This window comes from Chiloscyllium plagiosum, unplaced genomic scaffold (assembly GCF_037043375.1).
Source record: "Chiloscyllium plagiosum isolate Xiang-an unplaced genomic scaffold, Cpla_swu_hap1 HiC_scaffold_10, whole genome shotgun sequence".
In the NCBI taxonomy this organism is placed as follows: Eukaryota; Metazoa; Chordata; class Chondrichthyes; order Orectolobiformes; family Hemiscylliidae; genus Chiloscyllium; species Chiloscyllium plagiosum.
Genome location: NW_028270148.1, coordinates 71,443,933 through 71,458,866, shown reverse-complemented (window position 1 = coordinate 71,458,866; position 14,934 = coordinate 71,443,933). Strand labels below are relative to the sequence as shown.

Genomic DNA, 14,934 nt, shown 5'->3' with positions numbered 1-14,934 from the left:
ATAACTGAGACCTTTCATCCCAGGCAACATCTTGGTAGATCTCTTCTGCACCCTCTCCAGTGAAATCATGTCCTTCTAATAGTGTGGCGACCAGAACTACACACAGTATTGTATCTGTGGTCTCACCAATGTTTTCTAAATTTGTTAACAAGTCTTTCTTGTTCCATTATTCTATGCCCTGGCTAATGAAGGCAAGCATCCCATATGCCTTATTCACCAAGCTGTCCAATGGTGCCAACGCCTTCAGAGATCTTTCGATTTGTACACTAAGTTCTGTTTTTGCCTTAGTACTTCCAAAGAACAACCATTGATTGTGTATGTCTTTCCTTTATTAGACCTCCCAAAATGCATCACTTTGCACTTACTGAGATTAACTTCCATTGCCATTGCTCTGCCCAGTAACCAGCTGATCAATATCAGATTATAGCCTGAGGCCATGCTTCTCAATATCAACACCACCAATTTTCATATCATCTGCAAACTTACTAATTATACTTTCTGCATTCATGTTCAAGTCATTAATGTAAATAACAAACAGCAAGAGTCCTAGTACTAAACCCTGTGGTACACTGATCTCAGGTTTCCAATTATGAAAACAACCCTCTACATCACTCTTTGCCTCCATTTTTAAGCCAATTTTGGATTCAGTTTGCCAATTTGCCTTGGATCCCCTGGGCTATTAACTCTGGACCAACCTTCCATGTGGGACCTTGTAAAAGGCCTTACTGAAGTCCATGTAAGCTGTATCAACTGCACTACTGCCAGTAATTTATTTACATACATTTTCAGAACAATTCAATTAAATTGGATTGCCCTCTAACAAATCCGTGCTGACTACTTTTGATCAATCCCTGTCTTTCCAAGTATTGGTTAATCTTGTCCTTCAGAACCTTTTTGTAATCATTTCCCTGCCACTGACATCAGACTAACCAGTCTGTAATTGTTTGACTTATCTCTGCTGCCTTTCTTGAATAAAGGAGTTATATTAGCTATCGTCCATTCATCTGGCACTTCACCTGCAGCCAGCAAAGTACTAAAGTTCTCTGCCAGCAATCTCCTCCCTTGCCTCCCATAGCAGCCTGGGATACATCTCATCGGACCCTGGGGATTTGCGCACCTGTATGCCTACTAAAATACATAATACCTCCTCCTTATTAATCTTAACGTGTTCTGGAACCCCGCTATCCCAGCTACAGTATCTTTCCCCTCTGTGAAGATAGATAAGAAATATTAAATTAGGATCTCACCCATGTCCATTGGCTCCATGCACAAGTTGCCCCTTTGGTTTCTAATGGGTTTCACTCTTTCTCTGATAATCCTCTTACTCTTAATATATTTATAAAAAGCCTTGGGGTTTTTCTTGATCTCATCTGCCAAAGATATTTTGTAGCATCACTTTGCTCTCCTAATTTCCTTTTTAAGCAACCGCCTGCACTCTCTATATTTTTGAAGGCTCTCCTTTGTTTTTAATGTTCCTAATATGTGCTTCCTTATTTTTCTTTACAAAACTGTCAATATCCCTGGACATCTAGAGTTCCCTGGACTTGCTGCTCTTGCCCTTCATTCTTTGAGGAACACACCAGCTCTGAATTCCACAATAATACTTTTCCAAATGTATACTTGCTTGCAAGTAACTGCTCCCAGACTATGTTTGCCAGATCCTGTCTAATGGTATTGAAATTGGCTCTCCTTCAATTCAGACATTTAACTTCTGCACTATCCTTATCCCTCTCCATAACAACTTTGAAACTTCCAGAGTTATGATACTATCTCCAAAATGTTCACCCACTCAAACTTGACCGGTTTCAATCCCTCAGTTGGGTCAAGCACTGCCCTATCTCTAATAGAGCTATCTACATGCTGGCACAAAAAGTCTCTGCTGAATGTACTTTTAATATTCTAACCTGTCTGATCCTTTCACACTGAGACGATTCCAGTTAATGTTAGGAAAGTTGAAGTCCCCTACAACTACAATCTCATTTCTTTCACACCTTTCTGCGATTTGCCGATATGTTGCTCCTCTATCTCCCCCTGACTGTTGCGAGGCCTGTTGTTTAATCCCAGCAAAGTAATCGCCCCTTTTTTATTTCTCAGCTCTACTCGGATGATCTCATTTGAAGACCCTTCTAGAAGATACTCCATCATTACTGCAGTGATGGTTTCCTTTATCAATAATGCAATGCCCATTCTTGTCTGATTTCCCTCCCATCCTGCCTGAAACCTCTGTACCAGGGATGTTGAGCTGCTACTCCTGTCCTGCCTTGGACCAATGTCTCAGTGATTGCACAATGTCATATCATGTATCAATGTTCTAAGTTCAACTGCCTTACCAGTCCGGCTCCTTGAATTAAAATTGGTAAAATTTACCTTTCATTAAAATAGATAAAATTTAACTTTCCAGATCTCCCGTGTGTCTCATGCTGCCCATTCTCCACCTACTGGAGTTCCTGTCATCCCTTCCAAAAATGATTGACCATTGCTGCTGACTTCACATCTACTCTGTGCTTGATTCCGCTGCCAAATCAGTTTAAAAGTTCCTGAACAGCTTAACAAGCCTCCCATCAAGGATATTGGGTCCATTCTGGTTCAGGTGCAACCCGTCCAGCTTGTACCATGTCCCACCTACCCCAGAGTCTCTCCCAAAGATCAAAAATCAAAAAGCCTCCCTGTTTCACCATTCCTTTAGCCATGCTTTCATCTGACCTGTTTTCCTATTCTGAGACTCAGTTGCGCATGGCACCAGAATTAATCCAGCGATTACAACCTTTGTTATCTTCGTCTTTAATCTACTCACTAACTCTCAAAACTCCTGCTGCAGAAGATTTTTTTTTTACCCATGTTGTTAATGTTGACATGAACCATGACTGCAGACAGCTGCGCCTCCACCTTCAAAATGCCCTGCAGCTGCTTTGAGTCATCCCTAACCCTGGCACCACGGAGGCAACATACCGTAAGTGTTCAAAGTTTGTGCGAAGATTTGTAGCTCGGGTGCTCGTTGTTGTGGTTCTGTTCGCCGAGCTGGAAGTTTTTGTTGCAAACGTTTCGTCCCTTGGCTAGGTGACATCATCAGTGCTTGGGAGCCTCCTGCGAAGTGCTTCTTTGATGTTTCCTCCGGTGTTTATAGTGGTCTGTCCCTGCTGCTTCCGGTTGTCAGTTTCAGCCGTCCGCTGTAGTGGTTGGTATATTGGGTCCAGGTCGATGTGTTTGTTGATGGAGTTTGTGGATGAATGCCATGCCTCTAGGAATTCCCTGGCTGTTCTCTGTCTGGCTTGCCCTATGATAGTAGTGTTGTCCCAGTCGAATTCATGTTGCTTGTTGTCTGCGTGTGTGGCTACTAAGGATAGCTGGTCGTGTCGTTTTGTGGCTAGTTGATGTTCATGTATGCGGATTGTTAGCTGTCTTCCTGTTTGTCCTATATAGTGTTTAGTGCAGTCCTTGCATGGTATTTTGTACACTACATTCGTCTTGCTCATGTTGGGTATCGGGTCCTTTGTTCTGGTGAGTTGTTGTCTGAGCATGGCTGTTGGTTTGTGTGCCGTTATGAGTCCTAGGGGTCGCAGTAGTCTCACACGCAGACAACAAGCAACATGAATTCGACTGGGACAACACTACTATCATAGGGCAAGCCAGACAGAGAACAGCCAGGGAATTCCTAGAGGCATGGCATTCATCCACAAACTCCATCAACAAACACATCGACCTGGACCCAATATACCAACCACTACAGCGGTCGGCTGAAACTGATAACCGGAAGCGGCAGGGACAGACCACTATAAACACCGGAGGAAACATCAAAGAAGCGCTTCGCAGGAGGCTCCCAAGCACTGATGATGTCGCCTAGCCAGGGGACGAAACGTTTGCAACAAAAACTTCCAGCTCGGCGAACAGAACCACAACAACAGGCAACATACCATTTGGCAATCATAGAACCACCTGTCAGCTTTAGTGATAGAGGATAATCAAGCCCTCTACCACTAAAACTCTCCCAGTCTTTTACCTCCCCTGCTGAGCAGCAGAGCCAACCATCGTGCCAAAAAACCTGGCTGTTGCTTTTCCCTAAGAGACCATGCCCTGACAGTATCCAACAGGGCAGATCTATTTAACAGGGAAATGGCAGCAGGGGATTCCTACAATACCGGTCCACACCTACTCGTCTTCCTAGTGGTCCTCAATGCTTTTGTGTCCATGCAGCCTTTACTTGTGTGACCAGCTCAATAAACATGCTTTCCACAAAATTCTCAACTTATGGATGGTCTGTCACGAGTCTATCTGCAGCTCCAGCTGCTTCCTGAGGTCAATCAGGAGCTGCAGCTGAACACACTTTTTGCATACATGGTCACCATGGAGACTGGAGGTGTCCCTGACTTCCCACATATTGTAGGAGGAGCATTCTACAAGTTCTCCTGCAATTATGAGCTTTAACAATGGCAAACAATAAACTAGGAACCAATTTCTCAACCTTACTCTGACCGAACCGATCAGATTTCTCTCTTTCTCTCTCTGTCTCTGTCTCCCTCTCTATTCCTCGCAAACTACAAATTACGAAAATATGGACTTTACACTCTGTCTTCCTCCAGGTATTGTTCACTCAGTTTACCAAGCTGGTTCCTAAGCAGTTAATCCTCTTGCTCTATATCACTTCTTGAACCTTGTTGTCACCTCATGAGTTTCACTTCTTGATTCAGCTCCTGCTGTCACAGTTCACCCCCAGGTTCATGGGCTCTTCTCCTGTCGTTCACCTCCAGGTTCACTCACTGCTCTTCTGCCATTCACCCTAAATTGACTCCTCTCCCTCTCCCTCTGTTCACCCCTAGATTCACTCACTTCTCTTCCTCCATTCACCCCCAGGTTCACTCACTTCACTTCTGCCATTCACCCCCATATTCACTTCTCTCCGCCCCCCCCCCCATTCGCCCCCAGTTCGTTCACTCCTCTCCTGCTACTCCTGCTGCACTAACTGATGCTTTTTGAGTTTGTGGGAAGTGCTTGGTGTTTCTCAGAGTGGGTTAAACAGGTGAAGTCTATAAGGAATGATATTGCATGTGGAGTGATTGTGAAGCTGATTTTGCTCGCAGCAGCTCTTTCCAGACTTAAGTAGGATGCCTGTTCCACCTCCAAGTTCAAGATCCCCAGCTGCGTTGGACAGATGATGGAAGCTGCTTCTACCAGGAGAGGGAAGTTCATTATGTTCTCAGAATAGAGAGTAGCGGGGAGAATGTACACATGGAATAGTGGGCTTCCTCCCAGTGCAGGTGCAATTTACTGTACACATACAGCTTTGTGGACACCACATCACAACGCTGAAAGTATGAGATCAAAATATGGAGTTTCTTCATCGTCAGCATCATGCTGCTTATCTTGATCTTACAACCTCACACAAAAGTCCAATCTGTTGCTAGTCCGGTGTATCTGAAAGAAGGGAGGCACATAGGTAGGGTTGTAGTAAAGGGTGGTAAGAAAGCAATCGATGATTACACAATGTGCACTTCTAAACTTGAAAAATTGATGAGATGGGGGGAGGAGCAGTGGTAGTGTCTTCTACCTCTGGACCAGGAGGTCTCGGTTCAAGCCCCACTTGCTCCAGTGGTGTGTCATAACATCTCTGAACAGCTTAATTAGAAAATATTTGCTGGGTGACATGAGAAGGTGGGTAAGATAGGAATAGCTTGTGACCTCTGTGATAGCTGCCAAAAGTACAGAAACCACAAGCTCGTCTGTAAGGATAAGAATATGTAGTGTGCCTGCCCCCACAGCTTAGCTTCCAATCCCTGCAGTCTGAGCAAACTTGTCTTGCAAAAGAAGGAAAGTATGTCATGATGTGTTTGGGCAATGTCGTACAGTCATGGAGGTCCACAGCACAGGAAAAAGGCCCTTCAGCCCATCAAATCTGTATCAGTCAAAAGCAAACACCTAACTTTTCTAGTCCCATTTTCCAGCACTTGGCCCATAGCCTTGTAGGAGAAAGTGAGGACTGCAGATGCTGGAGATCAGAGTTGAGAGTGTGGTGCTGGAAAAGCACAGCAGGTCAGGAAGCATGCAAGGAGCAGGAGATCTCATGCTCCTTGGATGCTGCCTGACCTGCTATGCTTTTCCAGCATCACACCAAAGCCTTGCCTGCCTTGGCATTGCAAGTGTACATCTAAATACTTCTCAAATGTTATGAGGGTTTCTGTCTCTACCACTCTTAAAGGCAGTGAGTTCCAGATTGCTACCAACCTCTGGATCAAAAAGTGTTTTCCTCACATCTCCTCTACACCATTTGCCCCTCACTTTAAATCTATGCCCCCGGTCTTTGATCCTTCTACCAAAGGGAAAAATTCTATCATGTCTACCCTATCTATCCCTCAGTGTTTGCAAACTAAGATGTGAATGTAAGGCTTATAGCATTGTTGAGTGAATGACAGTTGGGAGAAGCTACAAATGACATTTGAGTCTTTATAGACAGAGATCATTGGTGAGAGAGTGAGCTGGGGTTTGGTAAATTGAGCAGTTTCTGCAGTTACTGGTGCAGTTGTAAAGATGTGCCATTTGAAAATGAATGCATTGACCTTGACTACTCAAGTGTGATCACTGAACATCTCCTGATCTTGTATCAAGATCCACAGGTAATTTCAGTGGTTACCTGCCCACATTCTCTTCTAAATGCTTGACTGGAGGCCCTCAAGCTCTGTGTGAGCAATGTAGTCCTACTACAATACCTTCCAGTATATGCTGGAGCCAGAATCCATCTTGTTTTAAATTGCGACGTGAGCTTTAAGCATTAGTTTGAGAAGGCATTCATACAAAATTCGCTCTCCTACTGAGGTCTGCAGCCACTCAAGAATGCAGTTCAGTGCTGGGCTGCATGTCATCATCATTTAAATTAACATGAGGTGCTGACTTTCAGTGCTCCCTATACTACTCTAAAAAGTACTGATTAAACACCAAATTCTTGAAAACACCATGTCCCCTTGCTGGACATGTTTTCAGCTGGCAGGTATGCAAAATAGCCATAATGTTCTTGCCCACAATTCTTCATAAAGCAGGAGGTGTGTATGATGCCCTAGGGTTTCCATTCATTCTAGAAGTATTGAGGTCCTTAATGGGCCAATTAATAGCTGCTTAAGGGTCAGTCTGTCTTCACTGCTATCATAGACTAGACATTGAAAGGCCGGTGAGTGTGTGAAGGCTGACTTTCTCATCAACGTTGGGGAAATGGCAGTAAAGAATGATGGAGTACCTGCTTCATGGGGTGTTCTGTGCTCAAGAGGACAGCCTCCCAAAGATAATATTGCCGTATTGTGCCTCCTGACCTGGCTTCCAGAACCTGCCTCACTCATAGGTCAAAGAGGATTCTGCATAATCCAAGATGGAGGATGGGAAAGAATTGTGGCTGTCAGAGCTGCTCTTTTTTTGAGGTAGTTTCAGTGTTGATTTCCTCAAATTTTTGGAACAGGAATTACTGTTTTATAAGCTGTTGCATTGTTCTTGAACTTTGGAAAAAAAAGATCAAAACAACAGCACTTTAATAAAAGGAGGAAGAGAGAGGAAGCAGATGCCACGTTAGAAGTGAAACAAACAAGTATTAAACCTGCACAGCTGTCTGATCCAGCAGTGAACGTGCACAGCTGACTGCCTCAGCTTTTTGTAACAAGTGTCTCCAGACATTGGTTTGTTCTAAGAAAAATAGACAAACAGTGTAATTCACATGTGACCTTGGAGAAATCTGTGTGACATGCTCTCAGCAGGGGAGCAGCTAAGTGGATATTTTTTAAAGTGTAAGCCTACTGTTTTTATTGTAAATTTACAGTAGTGAGTGGAGTAGGATTTTCTTGATTATGTTGTTAACTGAGATCTGCCTTTTGATTAATTTTAAAAATATAAAACATAGATAGTACGTTATCAGGGAGCAATGTTTTTAAAACAGGAAGACAGTGCTATTTTCTGGGTACATTATTGCTAAGTGAAAAGATGGCATTTAGTAGAATGATGTGCTCTTCCTGTTGGATGTGGGAGATTAGGGAGAGTTTTAATGTTCCTTATGTTATGTGTGCATCAAGGGTGTTTGGTTACGAATCCTATCAGATTGCATAGATTGGATTGAATGGCAGTTAGAGAAAATGAGGAATTTATAGGAACAAGGGGGTGTGGCGGATGGCAGTTATAGGAAGGGAAGAAAAACTGCAGACACAGTCAGGTAGATGAGTTGCCTCCTGGAAAGGTAGGAGAGGGAGGCAGGTACTGCAGTAGTCTCCTGTGCCTATCCCCACCTCAAACAAGTGTGCTGTTTTGGAAGATGTAGGGGGTGATGCACTCTTGAGGGAATGTAGCGTCAACAGCCAGCTTTCTGGTACTGAGACTGGCTCTACTGTAATGAGGGGTACGTCAGGTTCCAAGCAATCGATTGTGATAGGAGACTCTCTAGTCAGAAGCACAGACAGGCATTTCCATGGCCGACAATGAGCCATCAGGATGGTGTGTGCCTCCTTTGTGCCAAGATCAAGGACAACTCAGAGAGAGTGCAAAATATTCTCAAAGGGAAGAGGGATCAGCAGGAGATCATTGAATACATTGGAACTAATGTCATAGGAAGAGAAAAGGACAGGGTCCTGAGAACAGAATATAGGAAATTGTGCAGGGATTTAAAAAGTAGGCCCTTAAGTATAGTAATATCTGGTGCCTCGAGCTAGTGAGAATAAGAATAGGAGAATAGAGCAGATGAATGCATGGCTGAGGAGCTGGTGTAGGGAAGGATTCACATTTTTGGATCATTGGAATCTTTTCTGGGGTAGAAGTGACCTGTATATGAAGGACAGATCGCACCTGAATTGGAAGAGGACTAATATACTGCCTGAGAGATTTGCTAGAGCCAGTCAAACTGTCAAGGCAGGCAGGAACAAAGCAGAGAACGATGTATGACTGATAAATTAAACAGCATTCATTTCAATGCAAGAGGCCTGACAGGTAAGGCGGATGAACTCAGGGCATGGTTAGGAATATGTGACTGGGATATCACAGCGGTTTTACAGAAATGTGGCTCAAGGATGGACAGGACTGGCAGCTTAATGTTCCATGTATAGGTTTCGAAGGAAGGATAGAAAGGGGGCAAGAGAGGATGGGAAGTGATGTTATTAATTAGGGATAACATTACAGCTGTACTTAGGGAGGACATTCCTGGGAATACATCCAAGGGTATTTGAGTAGAACTGACAAATAGAAAGGGATGATTACCTGAGTGGGATTGTACTATAGACCTCCTAATAGTCAGTGAGAAATTGAGAGGCAAATTTGTAAGGAGATCTCATTTATCTATAAGAATAATTGGGTGGTAATTCTAGAGGATTTTAACTTTCCAAACATAGACTGGGACTGCCATAATGTTAAGGGATTAGATGGAGAGAAATTTGTTAAGAGTATTCAAGAAAATTTTCTGATTCAGTATGTGGATGTACCTACTAGAGAAGGAGCAAAACTTGACTTACTCTTGGGAAATAGCTGTCAGTGGGGGTGCACTTTGGGGCCAGTAATCATTCTTCTTCTAGTTTCAAAATAGTAATAGAAAAGGATAGGTGGGATCTAAAAGTTTAAGTTCTAAATTGGAGGAAGGTCAATTTTGACTGTATTAGGCAAGAACAAAGTTAAAAATCACACAACACCAGGTTATAGTCCAACAGGTTTAATTGGAAGCACACTAGCTTTCGGAGCGACGCTCCTTCATCAGGTGATAGCGGAGGGCTCGATCTAACACAGAATTTATAGCAAAAATTTACAGTGTGATGTAACTGAAATTATACATTGAAAAATTGATTGTCTGTTAAGCCTTTCATCTGTTAGAATACAGTGATAGTTTCACTTCTTTCATGTGTAAATCACACAACTTTTTTTTTAAAGTTGCATTCTCGGGTTAGCTGTTAACAATGGTGATAGCAAGACAAGATGTTGAAGGTGTTAGCCCCCTGTGTTCCCTGTCTATGCCATGATGTTTAGATTGATTCTAATCTAAAAAGTGAGATAACGGAGTTTTACATAAATTCATGCGGTTTTTGAGCTTAGAGTTCTACATGAATGCATGCAGTTTTTGAGCAAAGTATAATGTAACTCTGCAAGTACAAATTCACCCCACAAAATATATGTGTGCATGTGGGTCTTTGTCTGTCTGTGTGTGTCTGTCTGTCTGGGGTGGGGATTATGAGTGTGAGAAAGTGTGTGTGTGTGTGTGTGTAGTGAGTGCAGAGTATCTTAAGTCTGTGAGGGGGTGCATGTGTGAGTGTGGGAGTGTGTGTGTCTATAAGGGTGTGTGTGGGTGTCTGTGTGTGTGTCCGTGTGTACCTGTGTCCGTGTGTATGTGAGAGTGTGTGTGTGTGTAGGAATATCTGTGTGTGTGTGTAGTGCAATGGTGGTCACCTGTAATGTGATATGAACCCAAGGTCCTGGTTGAGGCCCTCCCTATGGGTACCGAACTTAGCTATCAGCCTCTGCTCGGCCACTTTTCTCTGCTGTCTGTCCCGAAGTCTATCTTGGAGGATGGTCACCCGAAAGTCTGAGGCTGAATGTCCTAGACCACTGAAGTGTTCCCCAACTGGGAGGGAACCCTCCTGTCTGTTGATTGTTGTGCGGTGCCATTCATCTGTTGTCGTAGCCTTTGTTCGGTTTCCCCAATGTACCATGCCTCCGGGCATCCTTGCCTGCAATGTATAAGATAGACAATGTTGGCTGAGTCACATGAGTACCTGCCATGTACAAGGTGGGAGGTGTTCCCACGCGTAATAGTGGTATCTATGTCCACAATCTGACACGTCTTGCAGCGTCCACCGTGACAGGGTTGTATGGAGTTGTCCTGAGAGCCGGGCAGTTTGCTACGAACAATGATCTGTTTGGGGTTTGGCGGTTGTTTAAAGGCAAGTAGTGGAGGTGTGGGGAAGGTCTTGGAGAGTGCTCATCCTCACTGATAATGTGTTGCAGGTCACGAAGAACATGGCATAATTTTTCAGCTCCTGGGAAGTACTGAACAATGAAGGGTACCCTGTCAGTTGCAGCACGTGTCTGTCTCCTGAGGAGGTCATTACGGTTCCTTGCTGTGGCAGGTCGGAACTGGCGGTCGATGAGTTGAGCATCGTACCCCGTTCTTGTGAGGGCATCCTTGAGTATTTCCAGGTGTCCATCACGTTCCTCCTCATCTGAGCAGATCAGGTGTATGCGTCAGACTTGTCCATAGGGAATGGCTGTTTTAATATGTTTTGGGTGGAAGCTGGAGAAGTGTAGCATTGTGAGGTTGTTTGTGGGTTTGCGGCAGAGTGTGGTGCTGAGGTGTCCATCCTTGATGGAGACGTATGTGTCCAAGAATTTAGGCAAGAACTGCATTGAGTAAAGAATTGGGAGGTCATATTGTGGCTGCACATGACATTGGTTAAGTCACTTTTGCAATACTGCATTCAATTCTGGTCTCCCTTCTGCAGGAAAGATATTGTGAAGTAGATGATTCAGAAAACATTTACAAGGATGCTGTCAGGGTTGGAGGGTTTGAGCTATAGGGAGAGGCTGAATAGGCTGGGTTATTTTCCTTCGAACATCAGAGGCTGAGGGGTGACCTTACAGATGTTTATAAAATCATGAGGGACATAGATAGGGTAAATAGCCAAGTCTTTTCCCCAGGGTAGAGGAGTCCAAAACTAGCGTGAGAGGAGTAAGATTTAAAAGGGACCTAAGAGACAATGTTTTACAGGCAGAGGATGGTGCATGTATGGAATGAGCTGCTAAAGGAAGTGGTGGAAGCTGGTGCAATTGCAATATTTGAAGGACATCTGGATTGGTACATGATTAGGAAGGGTTTAGAGAGATATGGGACAAATGCTGGTAAATGGGATTTGATTAATTTAGGAGATCTTGTTGGCATGGATGAGTTGAACCAAAGGGTCCATTTCCATGCTGTACAGCTCTATGATTCCATGATTCTAATTGTATAAGACCAATGTTGTGGGGGAGGGAGATGTAAGATTTACTCTGAATGGTTAACACTTTACTACATAAATTCAAAACAATTCAGAACTGAATTCCAGAAATTGCTCATGGTAAAACTGACCTGGGGAAGCTAAAGACAGCATACCACAATGCTGAGAACAGATGAGAATATAATTTGCCTATTCACACCCAGACAAGTCCTGCCAGTACTTTAGAAAGAATAGTGAAATAAGAAGTTGAGGTAATGCTTCACTATGGTGCCATTGTATTTGTAACCAAAATGACAAATTGGCGTTGGTAGTTGATGCTAGTTGTAAAACTGAATGTTGAATTAAAAATTTGTGTGGACTTTACACAACTAAATAAATTTGCAGTGTCAGAAATCTATCCTATGGCTTGAGGATTGATGAAGGTTTTGTAACACTTGCAAGGGTACCATTTTCACCAAGCTTGATTCTAATAGTGAATTCTGAGAGTCATCATTCGATGAAGAATCAACCTTCTTAAAAATGTTCACGACATATTTGGATAGAATTGCGTTAACCTTTAATCTTTTAGCATCACTTCTACACAGAAAATATTCCAGGGGCCAAACATATTGGAGAGATTAAAAGGTGGTGTATTGTCACAAAGATGACATTCTATTCCATGAATCAACTAGACTGAGCATGACAAAAGGATAAGACCCAGTACCAAGCCTTTGCAGGAAGCAGGATTGACATTAACTGAGAATTGTGAGTTCTTTATGCGTAGTGTCAAGTGCTTGAAACATAAAGTTCAACCAATAGGCATAACAGTAGACCCCTGAGAGACAAAGGCTATTGTCCTTTATAGTTAAGGTCACCCAGTAACAACACAATCAAATGAGCAAGTATCAACGATATCTTGCACAAGTGAATGAATCATGACAAGAAATCTTCAGACAGACTAAGCATCAATGAGAGGCATGGAATGAAAACCAACAGTCGTCTTTCGAGAGGAAAAATGCTGATGTTATCAGAAATTCTAGCATATTCTGATCCTGAACTGCCAACCAAAGGCTGCTAAGGCATCATTGACTGAACTAGGGGCATGTTCTTCTCAATCAAAAACGATGGCAAAAGAATACCAGTTTATTACTTTTCAGATCATTAACAGAAACTGAACAGTTGCTTTGTGATCAAAAACGAAATGCTCCCAGCTACTTGAGCAAGCAAAACATTTTCTGATGCATGTTCTAGGGTTACAATTCAGAATAAAAATAGATGGAACAGTAAACAAAGTGCAACAATGCCACCAATGATAAAAAAAATTCAGATTAAGGCTGATGAGATAAAAATGCTACAATAGAATACTTTCAGGGAAAGTAGCAGCTCACAGCAGATACAGTTATATTGTCAAGAATACCAGTTGATCAACCAAAGTAGGAAGATCATCAAATTCAATAAAGAGTTTTTCATATCCTCAAGGACCAATACTTGCCTTTTATAGCAAGAAAATGACCGGAAATCAAACAAGGGTGCAACAATAGATACATTGCACTCTGGAGCAAAGAGAAACGAAGCAGATCAATGAGAGGAAAGCATTAATAGGATGGACTAACTATCCAGACTTTGAGGAAGAGAACATCATCCAATAACAGACATCTCTGACAACTCAAATAATGACTCTCAGAGTGCAAATGTAAACATGGAGAGCGCATATTTGTAACCACCTCTCAGGAAACTTTGACAGAGTTTGGGAAAATTGGTGAACCCACTGTAACAGCTATCCCTTTGTAACAAAGACATTTGGATGAAATGTAGGAGGATTGTATGAAGATAACGAAGGATTTGGGGGCTAGATTTAGGGTAAATGATTAATACTTGACCAAGTAAATAGAAAATATGTTGTAATGTAACAGATCATATGATGATCAAGAGAACCTTAAGAAAGAAGCAACAGCCTGGACCTCATGCTACTTCTAAGTGTGCATATCTGTCAGAATGTGAGTAAACACCTACTTCGAAAAGACATTAGATTTCAACAGCCCATCTCTTAAGTAATATACTTCTCCCAACCTCCTTCAAGATTGACCACACACTTCACTCTTCTTCCAAGATCCTGAGCACTCACTGTCCAAAACAACCCAGTTTAACTGTCTCTGGTATTGATTTGCTTCTTGGGAAGGAAGTTAAACTTTGGGAGCACAGGGAGTTCAGATTGGATTGCAAAATTGCCATGTTGAGATACAGGACAGTGCGAGCTGGAGTTAAAGTGGTGACATCAGAATTGGAGTGCTGGGTAAGTTTAAAGTGGGGAGGCCAAGGAAGTGGGAGTAAGACTTCAAGTGTTCAAGTGTGAAACATGGAGATGAGAGCAGGATTTGGGCATTCAAGCTGTGAGATCAGAAATCAGAGACTGAGAGTTAAACTCATAAAACACAAATGATGTCAAAAGGGGGTTTGGAATGGGGAGCGAATGTGGCAAGATCAGGATCACAACAAATATTGATTAATGAGCTCTTGTAACTTGTAAATAATGATGTGCAAACATAAATTGGAATTAGTACAATTTTTTTATTGTTCAGTTGATTTGAATTATTGACATTACACTCAGTTAGAATGTTCCTGTGCAGGCATTTTCTCAAGTAGACAAAAAGTATTAAACAATTAAGCACATAATTTAGTCTATTTTTGGGGTGTCATATAAACATTTAACACTCCAGTAGTTTTACTTTAATGTGCTGCTTCATCTGAACACCAGGGCGCATTTCATTTCCTGAAATGTCTTCACTGAATTGACTTGGCTGTTGATGAATAGATTATGACCTGCCTAACATCTAACTACCCCACTTGACCACCCAACCCACATTTGATTGCATAACTACACCCCACTATGTCCCCACTGAAACACCCCTCTACTACCAAACTCTCTATCCATATTACAAAACTCCCCACCTCAACCATTAAATTCCCCAGGTCTGAACATCAAACTCCCTAACCCGACCATGTCTATCCTAATCTCCACAGACTACTT

The 14,934-nt window shown here is 42.6% G+C and overlaps 1 protein-coding gene and 1 pseudogene across 2 annotated transcripts in view; one reads left to right on the top strand and one right to left on the bottom strand.

The window, feature by feature from the left end:
- Positions 1-14,934, top strand: part of LOC122552908 (ribosomal protein S6 kinase alpha-2) — a 438,338-nt gene that overhangs the window by 211,512 nt on the left and 211,892 nt on the right. The gene's annotated exons all lie outside the window — the stretch shown is intronic.
- LOC148148983 (uncharacterized) lies at positions 9,646-13,618 on the bottom strand (annotated as a pseudogene).